Source organism: Podarcis liolepis, assembly GCF_965112155.1.
Source record: "Podarcis liolepis genome assembly, chromosome: 8".
NCBI lineage: Eukaryota > Metazoa > Chordata > Lepidosauria > Squamata > Lacertidae > Podarcis > Podarcis liolepis.
In genome coordinates, this window is record NC_139560.1 from 60,781,798 (window position 1) to 60,800,783 (window position 18,986).

An 18,986-nucleotide genomic window follows, 5' to 3' on the forward strand; every position below is an offset into this window, starting at 1 on the left:
CAGTTCTGTTGTGTAAGTGGTTCTTTATTAACAGAGCCCTTGCTACTAGGGAAACCCATTTTTTGTTGCTAGTGCTTGAGTTCTTATGAAGGGAATTAGCAGTGTGGCAAAATGCTCTTCCAGGCCCAAAACTGCTGTTTGGAAAACAGGATTGATATATATAACACAGTGTTTCCCAAACGTTTTTGGGCAACGGCACACCTGTTTACTGAAAAAAAATCTCGCGGCACACCACCATTAAAGCCCCGCCCCGTGACGTCAGCGCGCAGCGTCACGCCGGGAGGGACGCACAAAAGTGAAAGTTTTTTTCCCTCCCCCTTGCTGGGGAACCTCCAAGCTTTGGGGGTGGGAGGAGGCAGCAGAGCGAGGGACTGAGGGACGGCGGCAACTGAGGCGGCGGCGGCTGAGGCGGAGCTGGGAAGGGGGTTTCCAGGGGACACGGCAGCTCCTCGAAAGGCTTCTCTCAGCTGCGCTCAATCCGCCTCAGAGAGGATTTCCCCTCCGGTCCCATGCGTTCGTTTGGGGCATCGCTCCGGCTGCTCCCTCTCCCGCCGCGCAGGAGCGATGCCTCTCTCTGGCTCTCCCTCCGCGCAGGCTGAGGGAGGGAGGGAGGGGCGCGTGTGACCCGTCTCTGCTGGGAGACCAAACCCAGCGAGGCAGAGTCGCGCGGAGGCGCCCAGGCAGCGCTGCCGGCTGCGAGGAGGAGCGCCAGGCAGCAGCAGGAGGTGCGGCCTCTCCTCGCCGCCGCCGCCCCGCCTCTCGCCGCCTGACTCGCCCGCCTCCCTCCAGGCATCTCGCGGCACACGAGGCAACGTCTCACGGCACACTCGTGTGCCGCGGAACACCGGTTGGGAAACACTGATATAACAACCTCAAAAACCAAATCAGCATCAGATAAGTTGGGAAAGATTTCTCAACCCATGTGCAACTGAATATATCAAATGTTATAACCACAAAATACCAAAACCATTAAAAAATAGATAAATAAATGTTTATATATAATAAACACCTATTCGTAACAAATGCCAAACACATTTAAACCAAATAGACTTTTGAATTTGTGTCTTTAAGTGTTCTTTTGAATTTAAATTGGGTATTATGTAAAGATTTTTTAGTGCTGCTCAATCTTGCCTTCTGCATGGGTATAGTTTTTCTGTGGTCACACCACTTTTCCGTTGTTGTATTATTTGGCACATGATGAGAGTCTTGGTTTATTTTGTCCATATGTGTATATGATAATTTGTGCTTGATTCCATTTGCACCACTGAAGAAGGCCAATGTTTGGTTGAAACAGGTGTGGTATTTGTTATACATGAGTGTCTATCACATATAAACATTATTATGAAGTTTATTTTTTATTCATCTAAGTATTTGCTTTTAAATTGTTAGATTATAAAGCTTCATATATTCAGTTGCACGGTATTTGAGAAGCCCTTTTACATAGTAGATTTGTGTTTGCTGCTGTTTTAAAAAACAGCAGGGCCCCAAATAAAGCAAAACCTGGCGACCTCACTTTTAATCTCTAATGGGTTCAGAACTTGTACACTGTACTGAGATAGTGAACAAGGGAATGTGCCGAAAACACTGGAAATCCTCCTTCAACCCTTCCTTTTTTTACACACCAGTGGCATTTCTCATCAAGTATATATGATTTTGCTTTTGAATATCTTCCCTTCCTTTTCAAATGTCATGAATGACTCTTTCCCCACTCCCTTTTTTGGGGTACATATGTGTGCATTCAAAAATATGGTATGGGCATACTTTGTTTTATTGTGCTTCGCTTTATTGTGCTTCACAGATATTGCTTCTTACAAGGACACGGGTGCAGCTGCAGGCTGCTTCCAGGAGAAGGCAACCCCGCCCCCTGCCACCTCTGCCCATCTTCCGCCCACAGGATTGAAGCTGGCTAGTTTTCCCCTTCCCACCCATGCAGCCAGGGGGGCCTGGCTTAATAGACCTACAGTATAGTGTAAACATAACTTTTATATGGGAAACAAAACAAAAAATTGTGTGACTTGTTTTCTTGTGACATTTGCTTTATTGAGTTGGTCTGGAAACGAACCTGCAGTATCTCTGAGGTGTGCCTGTATATAGATTTTGTAATGTTATTCTCAAGATTGCCTATATTTTATATTTATCTACATTTTAGGAAGTTTTGCCCCCTAGTGGTTAAATTTTTCCTGTTCATCTCTGAAGCAAGGCTGGATGGCGTGCTGCCAGTTGAAATATGCATTTAATCAAGAGCATGCCAAACTTAGGCTATCAATGATTCTCTCACTCCCATAACTAGCATATGCATTGGTTTTGGTTTTCTACTAATGCCACATGTGCTGTATGTCTTGTTGCTATGCACACTGGAACAAATCATAAGCTTTGTGCAGATAATGAAGCAAAGACCTTTGAGGTCCTTGTTGAGTAGTAAATCAGGCTTGGGAGATGATAGAATCTTGCTCCTAATTAAATTGGCACCTAACTTCAGCCGCTGGAGGCTATTTCATATACTTCAGTGCTACTCCATAGGACTTCTCCTACAAACCAACCCCCTGAGGAGAATAGTTATGCTGGAAATAGTTACATCCATGTCTGCTCAGGAGATTGTAAGTTGCATATGCATTGCATGCTAACATCCAGGAGCGAAAAATAATGTCAGCAGCATTAGTCTGGGATGAAAATAGTGGACTGTCTTACAGGATTGTTGTAAGGATAGCTATGTATGTGATGTGCTTTTTGACGAAAAGCTGTGCCCAAACAGGAATAATTCTTAAGAAAATTACCGTATTTTTGGCACCATAACACTCACTTTTTTCCTCCTAGAAAGTAAGGGGAAACATCTGTGCGTGTTATGGAGGGAATGCCTACGGTTGGCATGCCTACGGATTTTCCTCCTCTAAAAACTATGTGCGTGTTATGGTCGGGTGCGTGTTATAGAGCGAAAAATACGGTATGTTCTAGGCACTGGAAATATTAAGCATTTTATTTGCCTTCTATGTTAGACTGACACACAGCATTTAATGAGTTTTTGGATAGCTACTCATTTTACAGGGCAGGTGTTTAGTTTGAATCGGTGTTTCAAGGGAAATTGGATTCCTGCACCAAAAGCTTTGTTTGGTGGTATAAAGGTTTCACACCACTTGCTCTCTTCTAGGAGAGGTCAGCACACAGGAATTTGTTCCTGGTCCACCAGAAAGAGCAGGAAGATCAGAGCAGATCTTGTGCCTGTCTCAGAAGGACCTTCATTCAATCATGGGGCAGGCATTTAGAGGACTGCTTTCAGCCATTTGGTATTTCAATATCAGACTTCATCCAGTTAAAAAATGGTTCTCACGTCCTGCTCTGATTCTCACGTCCTGCTCTGTTCCCAAGTAGAAAACAAATGTTCTTATAAGTGACCTCTCTGGTCAACAAACCATTCCAGGTGGCTCTTGCATGGCGGTAATGATCATCCCTGCACAGTAGCACCTCTGATCGGTGGCAACATATTGGAGGACAATATAATTCCATTTTGTTGATGTAGGCCAGGCATGTCCAAAGTCCATTTCGGGGACCTAATCTGGCCCACCGGTCGGTTTAATCCAGCCCCTGTGGCAGTTTATTTCCTGCTGGGGAAAAATCATATAAAAAGCTCAACAACTCTTCAGCCTTAAAGAAAAGGTCAACAACTTTGGTTGGCCCTTTGGTCGGCCCTCACGGCCCTTCATGTCATCAAATCTGGCCCTCTTTGAAAAAAGTTTGGACACCACTGATGTAGGCTGATTTGGGAATGTCTAAATGCTATGAAGCAGGCCTGTAACGTAATATGGACACAGGACAGTCCTGTAGATAAGTGCTAATAATATTTTCAGCGCCTCCCTCACATCTTCTATTTATCCTGTGGCAGCTTGCCTAGAAGAAATTACTACTAACAGTGGGTGAATGGCTTAGTCAGGTGCAATGATGGAGGCAAGCCATTCCTGGGAGTTTGGTTTCCTTCATTTCCTTGCAGCTTAATGTTGTCCACCAGTAGAACATCTTTATTTTCCGGATATCAAAGTACTTTATGAGCTGTTAAACCTCACCATAAACCCTGTAGGGATTACATATACAACCGAGGGATTGTTCTATCAAATCTTCAAATGTCAGTCTTCAGCTGTGCAGGTATGGTGCTTAGAAAATATTCAAACTCAAAAGACTTCTCTACAGTCAAAATAATGATTAGGAGTCTTCCTCGAGGACAATTTGTCTTTGTAGTTGAACAAAGAACGCTCACTTCAGCACTTTGAATACCTACAGCATGAGCTATAAAGTGGTTTAATCCTTTATAAGTGTTTGTCTGGCATTGTTGACCAGGAATGTAGCAAATTATAAACAACCAAGTGTGTAAATAATAGGCCTTCATTCATTTGGTTTGTAGGGTGGATAAGGCTACATAAAATATCTTGTGTAATGTTGAGAATCACTCCCTCTCTCCGTTTGTGTTTTTTGGGGGGAGGAGGGATGTACAGTTGATCACATTTTCATTAGGTGTCACTTAAATTTAAAACTTAGATTTAATTGGTTTTAACATGCCTGGGGCATTATTACTGAATTACATTATTACTGAATTACAAAAGATGGAAACTCCATGCAGAAATGGGGCCATTTAGGCGTTGTACTGAATTCTTCTCCTCAAAGTACTTTCCTGTTTCATTCCAGCCAACAAAACTCTCTCTCTCTCTCTCTCTCTCTCTCTCTCTCTCTCTCTCTCTCTCTCTCCCGCCCCCAAGAAACTATATTAGCACTTTTAAAGTGCATTTAATATTTGCATATCAATTAGAAATGTGCTACTGATTAAAAACAGCAATAAAGCATTTTCCAGCAACGTTACATGAATTACTAAAAATAAAAGCAGCTAAAACTAAAAGCACACATCTTCAAGACAGGCCCAAACTTATTTGTTTATTTGAAATCTTTTAATAAAATAAAAGCTATGCCTTAAAGTAAGAGCATGGGTAAATCATACCTGAGAAATATTTGTGGTATGTGAATATTAGATTAGGTTGAGATCTCTAAAAATCTTGTAGCAAACCATTTAATCTAAAATAAATAAATGATAAGAGATTGTCAAGGACCAGGATCCAGCATATCATTATATTTAACACTTGGTGCCCTTCTTACTATGAATCCCTAAATTAGGGATGGGGAAGCTGTGGCCCTCCAGATGTTGCTGGACTCAAAGTCCCATCTTCCTCACCCAGTGTGGCCAGTGGTCAGGAATGATGAGAGACGTAGTCCAACAACATCTGCAGAGCTAAACATCTCTGCCCTAAGTGAATAACTCTTCCATGGCTAAACAGATTGCACCAGTGCTACACAGTTTGTGAGTTGTTGAGCTGAATGCAATGTGAAGGTTGCATACAGCAGCCCACCAGGAGCTTGATGGGTCTCTAGTTTTGGAAGCCTGACCAGGACTGCAAAGCTGGGGTGGGGAATGTTGAAGCACCTAGCACACTGCACAGAATGGCTGGTTGCCCACATCTGCAACTCGGTAGGATACAGCTTAGTTGTGTGTTGTTGTTTAGTCGTCTTAGTCGTGTTTGACTCTCTGTGACCCCGTGAACCAGAGCATGCCTTGGAAACTCTCACTTTCTTCTCAGAGCTTCTCCTTTTTCTGTCCATGGAATTTTCTTGGCAAAATACTGGAGTGGTTTGCCAGTTCCTTCTCCATCTTAGTTGTGTAGCCCTCGCTTAATCATGTATGAAAAGGGCATTTCAGTCCAACACTGTGCCTCTGCACCAAAGGTCAGACCATCTGTAGTACCCATATGCAGCTGAAAGTACAGGGTCCAAATCACAGCATGACAGAAAAAGAGAGCAGAGTAGCAGCCACATTTGGACTCATGCACTACTAAATATTTTCTCCATACCTCTAAAGAAGCAGAAGATCAAGAGTGCCTTTAAGCAACAGCACCATTCCCTCAGAAATGTGCTGTCCTCCACATTTCTGGGTCATGAATAACAACTCCCAGACAAGCCTTAACCCCAGCACATCTCTGTTTACAAATTAAGCACTGAAAGCAGAGTGTAATACTTCATACTCTCATTAGCTGAGTCAGCTTGGCGGGGAGCCTCCACTCCTGTTTTTTTGTCTTCAAAGTCTGCAGTTCTTTTCATCAGTCTCACTTTACTTGTAGATGTCTACAGTGGACTCAGCCATACAGCTGCAAATAATTTTTTTAAGTGTTTTGGAAAGTACAGTATACAAATGTGACACTAGATGGCAATGGTGAGCTATGGCAAATTCAATATCCCCCCCCCAAAACATTTTTTAAAAATGCATTTTCACAGCGTTTTCTAATATGTTTGCAGATTCCACCAGTGTTCTTAGTTGGCAAAGAAGTACTACTTTTAACATTTACGGTAGCTGTAGTGTCCATCTATCCTCACTATGATGTTGTTTATTAAACTTTCTATACCGCCCTTCATCTGAGGATCCCAGGCCAGTTTACAATCTAAAAGCCCCAAAATACATACCATATTAACAACAGGACCCCCCCCCACCCCATACAATCTTTAGTTAGCCAAAGGCCTGGAAGAAGAGGAAGGGTTTTGCCTAGCAGCTAAAGATATATAACAAAGGCGTCAAGCGCCTCCCTGGGGAGGGCATTCCACAAGCAGGGAGCCACTGCAGAAAAGGTCCAATTTCATGTTGTCGCCACCCCCCACAATCGCGGAGGAGACACTTGAAGAAGGCCCTCTGATAATGATTGCAGAGTCTGGTTCAGTTCATATGGGGAGAAGCAGAGTCCTTTTACAATATTGTAAAAGTCCAACATTTCACAGCAGGGGTAGGCAACCTAAGGCCCGTGGGCCGGATGCGGCCCAATCGCCTTCTCAATCCGGCCTGTGGACGGTCTGGGAATCAGCGTGTTTTTACATGAGTAGAATGTGTCCTTTTATTTAAAATGCATCTCTGGGTTATTTGAGGGGCATAGGAATTCGTTCATCCCCCCCCAAATATAGTCCAGCCCACCACAGGTCTGAAGGACGGTGGACTGGCCCACAGCTGAAAAAGGTTGCTGACCCCTGTTTTACAGTATTGTTGAGAACTATATAGTCTAATCATAGCTGCATCTCCCTGAGAATTGAAAGTGTTTAGACTACTTTGTTATATCCAGATGAGTTGCTAATTTATGTGTTGTCCAAGATAATTGTTGTTCTCCCAGTAGTAATGATCAGGAAGAGGTTTCTGAATCCATTTTTGGAGATTAGATTGAGCTGTTGAGTATGTGAGTTCAATTCAGAAACAAGCTGTAAGCCACAAAATCATAGTTTTGAGTCCTTTCTGTTCTTTCAGAAGCATAACTTCACTGAGCATGGGTCTCCCTGGCTGAGCGCTCTGACCATTGCACCACACTGCCTATTTACTTGGAGGCTTGAGTCTCGCCTTTAAAAGTACCTTAGTTCTGCAATTCAGCACTCTCCCTACAGTGTTTAAAGATAAACATGCATAAATGTGCTTAGCCTCACATGAGAATAGCAGTCTGGATTATTCTCCAATTACATTGCTGTAGCATATGTTTTGCTCTATGCAGAATGCTCTATATTAATAATCCTTCAAGGGAAAGTAGCAGTTTATGACTATACAGTAGATATTCTAGATTGTGACCTTGATTGTACCATAACATATATGTTCAAATCTAGAATTACTCCATGTAGGATTGTTGCCTTTTTCTCCATAAACTTATAGGAAATACTGTTTGAGGGTGTCTTCGTATTTTGTAAATAAAATGAAAGGAGCATAAATATAAATATTTTACCAGCATTTAGTCACTGCTGGAGTTTTCTATGGAAGCACTAAAATGGCACTTAATCAGAATAAAAGGTATATTTAAACAAAGGTCAACATTTTTTAAAACGGCATTTGAATCATGGTCTTAGTTTATTTGCGAGTAGTTGTTTGCACAAGTAAATGGGAAGCATAATTTCCTGAAGTGGCAAAACTTTTATGCGAGACATTTATTAGTAATAAGATGGTTTTATTGCCAAAATGAGTCCAAATTGGATCTGATGATGGGATTTTAGGAAAGCTTGTTGAAGCCATTCTTCCGTGGTTTGTTTAGAAGCTGCTTTGACAAGCAATTTTATGGTTGGCATGTGCTTTCATATTGAAAAAGAGGCGGGAACGTTCTGAAGTTGAATCATGAAAATAAAAAGAACACTCAAGTAATGTTTTTGTGCCTATTGTATGTCCAAAGCATTTGAGCACCAACACTGTAGAGGCTTTTAAGAACATAATTTATTTTACTCCTGAATCTGCATTAATATGAGAGGTTGGATACTGACTGTTGCTCAGATTGAAGGTTTTGGATTATACCGTGCCAATAACTGTTGGAATACTTGTACATTGAAATTTAGTTTTCAAACTGGGATTAGAATGCAAACACCATTTTTTTAATTCAAAGTTTCTGCTATTAATTTAACGATTACTTGAAAGTTTAACAAAAATGGCTGAGTCTCAGCAGATGTAATACTTCTTCCTGTTTAAAATTCTATCAAAATAGTCAGGAATTGATTGCTGCTGGATTGGAATCTTTTGGATAAATATTTTTTTCTCTTCCCCCATTTCCCAGAGAATACTATCACAGCTAACCAGCAGCAGAAAGGGAAAGGGGCTTGCATCAACTGACATTGGCTATGAGAGATTCAGTATGAAATGGAGCTACTTACACCTTTATAATAGTTGTATAAAAAGGCAAATTTTGGCTGATGCAATTTCTCCTACAATGGCAACGCTATGAAAGCAGTGCCTAAAATGTGTAAAGGTGGTCCCTCCTTAGCTCAGTGTTTCATCAAATTGGAGGTGCGGTGTTGGCACAGTCATAGTCATGGCTGTCATTTGCAGTTACTGCATCCACACTGCCTTGGTCACTTTTGTGAGTCTGAACATTCGTGAATGAGTTGGAGTTGGGGATGAGCACTGAAGTCACCAAGTTCCCGATTCCTCAGAATGGTGATTATTTAAGTAAGCTACAGCCTTCCAAAGTTGTTGTTATTGTTGTTTAGTCATTTAGTCTTGTCCAACTCTTCGTGACCCCATGGACCAGAGCACGCCAGACACTCCTGTCTTCCACTGCCTCCTGCAGTTTCATGTTGGTAGTTTCGAGAACACTGTCCAACCACCTCGTCCTCTGTCGCCCCTTCTCCTTGTGCACGCAATCTTTCCCAACCTCAGGGTCTTAGGATGCCCCTATTCCCGCAATCCCAATCTTCCTCTCGTGAGCAGAAAGTCTGAAGGGAGGTTGTAAACATACTGTTCTCCCCATGATCAGGAAATCATGATCAGTGTTCTCAATAGTGGGAAGACTTGTAAGCATGTTCACCCCCAAAACATTTTGGGACCCTGCCCCTCACCCTTAGGATCCTTGAGGATGTGGATTTGGCATTAATGTTTAGATTAATCATTAGATTAGATTGTTTAGATTGATGTTTAGATTAAACATTAGCATAAAATTTCTTTAAATATGTGTATGCTGCAGCAGAGGCATGGCATGAGATATTTAGTTTTATTTATGTATGTTTGTATCCTGACTTTTATATCCTGCCTTTCTTCCTAGAAGCTATAGATAACTGTCCAGCATTTCCTTGGAAACATTAAAGGAAGGAGATTTCCAGAGGTTAGGCAGGTTACTTCATTGTCTTACATGTATAGGAAGGCTTTCCTAATATTTAATCTACCTTCCTGTAGCTGAGAGTGGTTGCTTTTGTTTGAGCTCTTTAGGTTTCAAACAGCAATTCTCTAACTGGTGGAACCAGAATACTTTGATTTGGGGTATATTAGACTTGAATCATTTTGTCTGACCTTTTGTTAAACATTACCTTGTGGACGCCAAGTACCTTTTACTGCTTACTTTAAAGGAGTTACTCTCAAAAGCCAATAAATTAATAATTGTAGCTCCTACTGTTTTTTACACACACGTAGAGAGAGAGAGAGAGAGAGAGAGAGAGAGAATATAAATCAAGAAATGTTAACTGCAACACATAAGAAGCACTCCTATCTGGAGAGTCTAGTTTTAGGGAAGTAAAATTTCTTCAAATGCTCTTACTGGTATTGCTGTGACTCCCTTAGCTAAAATGGAAGTATGAACATTCCTACTGATTAAGTGTTTTTTATACTCCAGAGTCTTCCATATTATGATCCATTATTTTGGAAAAGCAAAATTATGACAATTGAGGTTACAGTCTAGAGAATCTGGAAACAATTCATTCAGATGTTTGCATGCCTTTGAAGGACTAAACACAGCACTTTGCACAGTGATGTGATAGGCTACCAGGCCATGGCAAAATGCATGTCTGCACAAAACCTTTTGTTTTGTGCAAAGTTGAGTAATTCCTGTGTAGTCATGTGTTCTCATATCTATCCACTGCTATATAAAGACCCTCAAAGACCGATTCACCCTTATCCCCATCTCATTGTGCTGCCGCATCTAGTTCTAGCTTTCACATGCTGTGAAACCGCAGCCAGTCATAACCGTTAAAACTATATTTATATGATGCAGACTAACTTTGCTATGCTTTTTTGTTTTATCAGTTGGGTACTACAATACATGACCACTAGTGCTAGGGTTTTTTTCTGGTTTTAATACATGTTTTGGAAAAGCATATATATTAAGTTCCTTAATATATTAACAGGGGTTGCAGCCTTTTGTTTCTTGACCATGATTGCCATACAGTTTAGCCTTCCTTTTCTGATGGAATGTGAAGAAATTACTAGGACCCAGATGGTGGGAACCTATTAAAAGGACCAATGAGCTGCTGCAGATATCTGGTTTCTAGTGTGCTGAGACTGCAGACAGTAACCTTCAGGAGAGGTTAAGCTGCCCTGAAGCAAACTGACCTTGTGACTTTTATCACTTCCTGTTGGCAGGCAGGGAAAATTTACTCAAACGGATAGGAATTAATGAAGGAATTAATTGAACAGGAAGTCTTTCAACCCTGGAGAGGATGGATGTAATAACGTAGACAGCATTGCTGTTATTGTTGATCTCTGGCAGACTTGGGGTGGGTGGGTGCATGTGTATGTGTGTATTTTGGGGAGCTGATACATGACAAGATTTATCTGTGCTTGCTGAAATTGAAAGCAGGCATAACAGAAAGGATGGAAATCCTCTTGTGGAAACCCAGCCCTGGTGTTTGTCTGTGCTTCTGTTTATGCTTTTCAGCTGTGCTGTTTTTCTAGAAAAAGAGGTGCTGGAACTCACCATGAACACTTCCTTCATTCTCTAAGAATGACAATGGCACCCACCTGAGATGTGCTGGAACTGAGTTCTGGCTGAAAAAACCCCCTCTGCTTTTTAGTAATGGGGTTTGCAACATGGTCATGCGCCTATTTTATATATGTGTGTGTGTGTGTGTGTGTGTGTGTGTGTGTGTGTGTGTGTGTGTGTGTGTGTATATATATATATATATATACACACACACACACACACAGACACACACATACACACACACACACAGACACAAAAAACAACAACAACAACATTCTTTTATCCCACCTTTCTCTGTCAAGCAGGCACAAGGCGGTTTACATCTACCAACTAAAAACCATCTAAGAACAGAATAATTTAAAATGACAGTGGAATACCAGCTGTTTAAAACTATGACAGACAGTAGCAATAAAATGAGTCTTACAAGGTTTCAATTTAAAAATGCCCACTTAAACAAAACTGCCTCAGGGAGCAAAAATACCTTTATGGGGAGATAATTTCATAATTTGGTTCCCACAATTCAAGAGCTGCACTTTCTCTTTCTTGTTTTGTACCAAGCAAAACTCTGCTACTGGCGGATTGATGAGTAGGTCACAGAAACTGAGCAAAGTTCTTAAAGAGAGGTGGATGGATGTGATTCCTGAGATAACTGGGCCCAGAACGTTTAGACTTTGGAAGACCAAAGCCAGTGTCTCAAATCAAACATGGAAACAAAGGGATAGGCAGCCGCAGCTGACACAAAACTACCATAAAATGTTAGATCCAGATAACAGTCTAGCTCTCACATTCTGACCCATTGGCATTTTTGGACTCTGTTTCATGGCCCCACCCAAGACCTGCTCATAGGTAGGCTAAGAGCAGGACACCAGTTGACTTGCACCTAGTGCCTGACTAGTGCCCTTATATGATTTCACCTGATATCCCTTCCTGAAAATGCTGTACCACCTATGCTGAGCAGACATACCGGTAATCATAGCAGAAAAGTATGAACCCTTCACTGCCATCCACCACCAACGAGATGGACTGTAACCTGTGTTTGATCGAATTAGGTCTCTTTGAGTCTTCTGCCATTTGCACTTTAGCCGTCTCCCAGCTTAATTTTCAGCCAGCTCCTCAAAAAATCAAGGAGAGGGTCCCTTGCTACAAGACAGGCGAAGGATGTCTTAAGAGTAATTGAGTTAATTGTCCAGGTCACATCCAAATTCCAGAGGTCAAGCAGGCTACCAACAGGCCCACAGGTCATATCAGATGGGAAACCCCCAAGAAACACCAGGAAACTATCTGCCTCTATCAGCCTCCAGATGCAGACCATTCTGATACGCCAGGGTCAGTCTGTTTCTGCTCCCAAGCAATTTCCCCTCTTTTGTAGGCTTAGCATTCCCCCTTTCATATGCTGAAGTGCACCTCCATGGAAACCTTTGAGAATAAAGGGGGAAAGGGGAAGGGAGGAAGACAGTTATTCTCCCTTGTCCCCGATGGCACACTGCTCCTCCTTGCAACCATTACTTGTAAGGCTGCATTTCACATGACTGCTTTTTATATCGGGGCTTGTGGGACTGTCATGCCAAGTTTAAGATCAGATACCTTGGAGCACACTTGGAATTGATCATTTGGATACATTCCAAGTGTATTGTGTGTTTACATGCTCATTTAGAATGTTGAAGCTTCCATTTTTAAATTCAGTTTTATTTTATTGTTTATCATTGACATCGTTTGTGTGCGCGCGCATGCACCTGGGCACACATTCCATTTGTACAATATTCTATTAGAAAAATTAAAAGTAACATCACTGAACATAGATGAATTAATCTAATAATGAGTAATAAACAAACAGACAGAATTGGGGGGAAACAAATAATAGTAAAGACTATTTTTTCAATCAATAGTAAAGACTGTTTCAGTCATACTAACTCAATAAATGGTTGAGATTTCCATGACGATGCTTCGGGAACATAGTAAAGCTATAGCAATTCTTTTTATTAAAGATTTCTTAGTTTACAAAAATACTTTCATTGTCTCTTTTTTCAAGTTGTGTTTTCTACAGATCAGTTTCATTTGTTGTGAGACATTAGTGTCGCATGCAGTATTAGGCTGGGAAGAAAAGAGGGAGAAGAGGGGGAGGGGAACGGTGGGTGGGATGGGATGGTAATGCTTCTATTCTTCTGCTTAGTGTATGTGTGGGGTTTTGTGTCAGCATCACTTGCATGGGTTCTCTTACTATTTGCTTGATGTATTTCCTTGGTGGTGAGAGAGGTGGTATAGTGGTTAGCATAGCTATAGCAATTCTGACTTCAGTTATATTTAGTTTCCCCAGGTTAAGATGAAACTGTTTAAAGTGGGCAGGCTTCTCAGACAACTGTGGGTACTTCAGTTGAAACCTGATGCTGTGTCTCAACTGGTGTTAGAGTAATTAAGTGAAACAAAATTCAATAAAGTCATTTTTCACAGTAGGTTCTCTCCTTGCTTTCCCCCCTTCTCTTTTACTGCCTCCCATCATGCACATGTTTCACAATGTGCCATTTGCCAGACTAAGTTTCAGGTCTTGTATTTCTATCAGGCTAAGCAATTTGTTTCCATCTACCGTGGGTGCAGTCACAAAATTAAAAGACCCCTACTTCTTGGGAGAAAAGCAATGACAAAACTAGACAGCATCTTAAAAAAGCAGAGACATCACCTTGCCGACAAAGGTCTGTATAGTTAAAGCTATGGTTTTCCCAGTAGTGATGTATGGAAGTGAGAGCTGGACCATGAAGAAGGCTGATCACCAAAGAATTGATGCTTTTGAATTATGGTGTTGGAGGAGACTCTTGAGAGTCCTGTGGACTGCAAGAAGATCAAACCTATCCATTCTTAAGGAAATCAGCCCTGAGTGCTCACTGGAAGGACAGATCCTGAAGCTGAGGCTCCAATACTTTGGCCACCTCATGAGAAGAGAAGACTACCTGGAAAAGACCCTGATGTTGGGAAAGATGGAGGGCACAAGGAGAAGGGGACGACAGAGTACAAGATGGTTGGAGAGTGTTTTCAAAGCTACCAACATGAGTTTGACCAAACTGCGGGAGGCAGTGGAAGACAGGAGTGCCTGGCGTGCTCTGGTCCATGGGGTCTCAAAGAGTCGGGCACAACTAAACAACAACCATGGGTGCAAACTGTGGCCTTCCAGGTGTTGTTGTATTACAACATCCATCATCCCTGACCCATTGGCTATGCTGGCCAGGCTGATTGGAGTTGGAGTCCAACAGCACCAGGAGCGCCACAGGTTCATCACCCCTGCTTTAAAACAATATTATTAAACTTGCAAGTACTGTTATTTCTGTCACAGTGAAAGCACTCCAGGCCTCTGCTAAAACCTTGGTTGATCAGTGGTTTGATGTGTAAATGTTCAGGCTGCTATTTGCCATCACCTTTGTGGCTGACATGAGTTACAATTCAGCAGTATAAAAGCACATTCTGAATGTTTTATCGCACTGAATGCAACCCAGAAACGGAACCCAGGATTGATCTGTGCAGACAGAACCAGGCTCAGCTTTCAGTGACTAGGCGTGGACTACAGGGTGTTAAGAGGAATATCTTTACTTTCCATTATGGACAATCATCATGATTCCATCCTCAACGGACAGCCTTTTTTGATTCCCTGCTTCTGTCAGTTGTCTGTATTATCAGGTAGTAAAGGGAAAACATTACTGGAAGAAATGAAAAGAAAGCAGGTAGCAGACTCTTCAGCTACTTCTTAGAATAGTTTTATAGTTTGTTGCAAGTAACCATTAAGCTATTCTGTGGTACAAGGTTGGAGAGAGTGGTAAAAATGTACTAAATGTTTGTGGGTATACTCAATCCAAATTGAAAAATAGCTTTCACATAGCCACACTTAGGAACAACACAATATAGCCTAACTGTCAAATGACAAAGCAGCTACTGGGGTCTTTACTAGGAGATTGAAACTCTGCCTAAGCTCCATTACTAACCACTTACGTCCTGACCCTTTGAACTGCATTGCTAGATGGCTGCCACCTTTCTTCATCCTGTGCATATGTAGGTGTGGATTCTGGTCAGTTTCTGCACTGTAGTCAGCAGAAGCTGTGTGCTACTCCGGCGTATGGGTGCCCGCTAGTGACTAAACCATTTATGTTGTTATACGCTATAAATATCTTCATGGTATGAGAGCAGAGCTGATCCTGCAGCCTGATATAATTTCATAGTCCGAAGGCCACCAAAGAGGCCATTTTAATCATCCAAGCTAACCTCCTGTGCAGAATATATATTGGCTGAATTAGATCATCTATTTTAAATCATATTGTCTTGATAATTCCAGACTGTTGCAAAGGCTGTCCATATTTTCCGTCTGCATAGGATCTTGACTCTGGCGTTGAATCTGACTTCTTGAAAACGTTGGTTTATATTTTTAATATGTTCATAACACTTTTCATAAACTAGGCTGTGTCTCTCAATCATTCAGAAAGCAAATGTTTAAGGAAAGGATTTTCTATTTTCATAATTTCACGGCCCCATTTTCATTTCTACAAGGATTTATTGATTTAAAGGGATACATAATTATAATGTAGGTGATTTTATAATGAGGATTTTTCAGAGTTTTGGTTCTGTGATGAGAAACTAGTGTGCTGGATGTGATTAATTGGTTTATATTATGCTTAGTAGAGGTGTAGGATTACTGTTTAAAGGTATGATTTGTGCATTATAAAGTTTTTTTAAAAAACAGAATTGTTTAATAATTACTGACCATATATAATAAAAACTATTATGGTTTGTTTATATGATGGTTATTGTTTCAGTGCCTCTGGACAAGGTATTATTAAAATTTATTTTCAGTACCATTTTGAGTTCTTAATTTCTGTATTTTTGCATACTTTCCTAATCATTAAATTCTCCTGAAATTATTATACTCCTGCTTCATTGCTACCTGCTGCTTTCAACAGAAATTTATTGATAGGGGGGGCACAGAGCAGGGCTGGTGAGCAGTGTGGCTTTGGAAAAAGGTGTGGTTCAGTTTAGGACCGAGGTATCTGAAGGCCCACTTTCTGCATTATGAGCCTCCCAGCCAGCATTCCCTGAAATATTCTTGGATGGGACCAATGAGGAGCCTTTTCTGTAGCTGTGCCTAAGTTCTGGAACTGCCAGAGGAATGTTGCCTCAGCAGTTCGAAAGCACGTCAAAGTGCAAGTAGATAAATAGGTACCACTCCGACGGGAAGGTAAACAGTGTTTCCGTGCGCTGCTCTGGTTTGCCAGAAGCGGCTTAGTCATGCTGGCCACATGACCTGGAAGCTTTACTCCGACTCCCTCTGCCATAAAGCGAGATGAGCGCCGCAACCACAGAAACGGTCACGACCGGACCTAATGGTCAGGGGTCCCTTTACCTTAAAGGTAAAGGTAAAGGTACTCCTGCCCGTATGGGCCAGTCATGTCCAACTCTAGGGATGTGCGCCCATCTCACTTAAGAGGCCGGGGGCCAGCGCTGTCCGGAGACACTTCCGGGTCACGTGGCCAGCGTGACAAGCTGCATCTGGCGAGCCAGCGCAGCACACGGAAACGCCGTTTACCTTCCCGCTAGTAAGCGGTCCCTATTTATCTACTTGCACCCGGGGGTGCTTTCGAACTGCTAGGTTGGCAGGCGCTGGGACCGAGCAACGGGAGCGCACCCCGCCGCGGGGATTCAAGCCGCCGACCTGACGATCGGCAAGTCCTAGGTACTGAGGTTTTACCCACAGCCCCACCCGCGTCCCTTTACCTTTACCTTTACCTTACAAGCTAGTAAAAACCTTCCTTTTTCAGCAGGCTTTTGTTTTTAGATGGCTGTTTCATTGTATTTGTTTTCATAGGCTTATTTGGAGATGGAGACCTTTTTCTGCTGCTGTTTTCCTTTTTAGAGTGTTACTATTTTTGTAATTGATACTTTGAATTTTATGTTTGCAGCCCCCTTGGGTTTCTTATGAGGAAAGGAGGGTACAAATGAAGAAATACCTCTCCTTGTACCAGCCTGTTCTGATCCTTAAGGGGAAATTCATCAGGTGGTGACATAAGATCAGGCCTTCTCAGTGGTGGTGCTCTGATCATGAAACACCCTCTTGATTGAAGTTTGACTAGTCCTGACATTGCCTATTTGCTTTGCACTGTACCCAGCTCCATCACCGTGAGCTCTAATATTCCTGGTGGGATTGAAGCTTTTGCCCCTTCCCTTTTTGCCTCTTGTCTTTCTCAATAGCCAGTGTTTCACCTCTGTGATTCTTAGGTCTCTCTAGCACAAAACCAAAAGCACAAACCATAACCTTCCCAGATTCATCATCTGCTTAATCTCCAGATGTTTGTGGGGAGGGAACACAAAACATTATGTCTTAAATGGGAAACAGATAGGACATATTTTGTGCCCTAAGAACCTTTCATTTCCCCCCTACCCCTCCTGGCCTTTATCCTCCTGTGCCAGGGGAACCTTGCATGTGTACTTGTGAGAAAATTGGTTATGCTGTGGAGAACTGTGGTTGATGCTTGATATAAAATGCAGTATTATGGGAAGGGAAAAAATGTGAATAAGCATGTGTTAATTCTCACTAAGGGTGTATGAAGGGACAATCTGGGAGTGTTTATGCAAATGACAGCAGCTTGGCGGGAAACCAGCAGAGCGTTCATTTTCGGCTGTTGAAATGACATGAACTTGGCATTGGTTTCAGAGATGCCGCAACTCTTACAAAACCAAAGGCGTTAGCTAGTCGAGGAGCATAGACTCTGCAGTCATCCTGTAGCAAAGCAGGGAAACATAATCCAATTGAATTGGGTGAGCTGTAAAGGGAATCTAGTTTGAAGGAAGGTCTTATGTGGGCCAAAGGTGGCACAGAGGACATCGCCAAATTACCTGTGTTTCTACCGGGATCTAATTATTCATATTCTGGATCAGTTCAAATGCATGGCAATATTTATCCGTTGTTAATGAACTGTCTTCCTGGGAACTTAATAAGATTGCCCCACTGTGAAGGTTCTGTGTCACTGTCATAGATAGGAAAGGTTCTTGCATTACTTGAGTCGACATAGTTGCTGCTTCCATGTGGCCATATCCTTGCTGCTCTGGTAATGTTCAAATAGGCAGTGCATTCAGTATGCCTGAATGATGTGGTATGGAAAGAAACCATGTTGTATGCCCTTCCAGAGTGGTCTCTGCATTTCAGATGATGCCACACTTTCACAGAATGCAGCCACATGGAATTATAGAAGATACAACCATGTGCTTTGAGCAGCTTGTCTTGTTAAGAGAGGTGTGATTTTTTTCTTCTTCTTCTTCTTGCTGCTCATGTGTATTTGAAAGGGACAAGAGCCTAAAAGAGCATATGTTCACAGTGCAAATATAATGTGCAGCTCATGAATTTTGTACGTGCCCATTGTCTCAGAGTACAAAGAAAAAAATTGAAGGGGCTCTCAAAGGAGTTTATGAATCATTTTCCTATTCAGTGAAAGACAGTGCTGCTATTGCTAAAAAGATTGAAAAGCTCATGCCATAGTGTTGTTGTTGTTGTTGTTGTTGTTGTTGTTGTTGTTGTTGTTGTTAATCATCATCTAAAGAAAGTTTACTTTTTAAATATATAGAACTATTGCATGTGTTCTGCTTTTGCCTAATATTTCTCATCCCTCTGACTTTTTTTCATTTGTTTCCAAGTATTAAAAAATTTTGAGTTTTATATCTTCTCCATATAAAAATGGGTGGGTATTCAAAAAGTATTAAAAATTGCTGTTTATTTGTAGTTTTAATTCTCGTTCTCCT

At 41.8% G+C, this 18,986-nt stretch overlaps 1 protein-coding gene across 4 annotated transcripts in view; it reads left to right on the top strand.

The window, feature by feature from the left end:
• JARID2 (jumonji and AT-rich interaction domain containing 2) overlaps positions 1–18,986 on the top strand; it is a 187,313-nt gene that overhangs the window by 121,226 nt on the left and 47,101 nt on the right. The window lies entirely within an intron of this gene.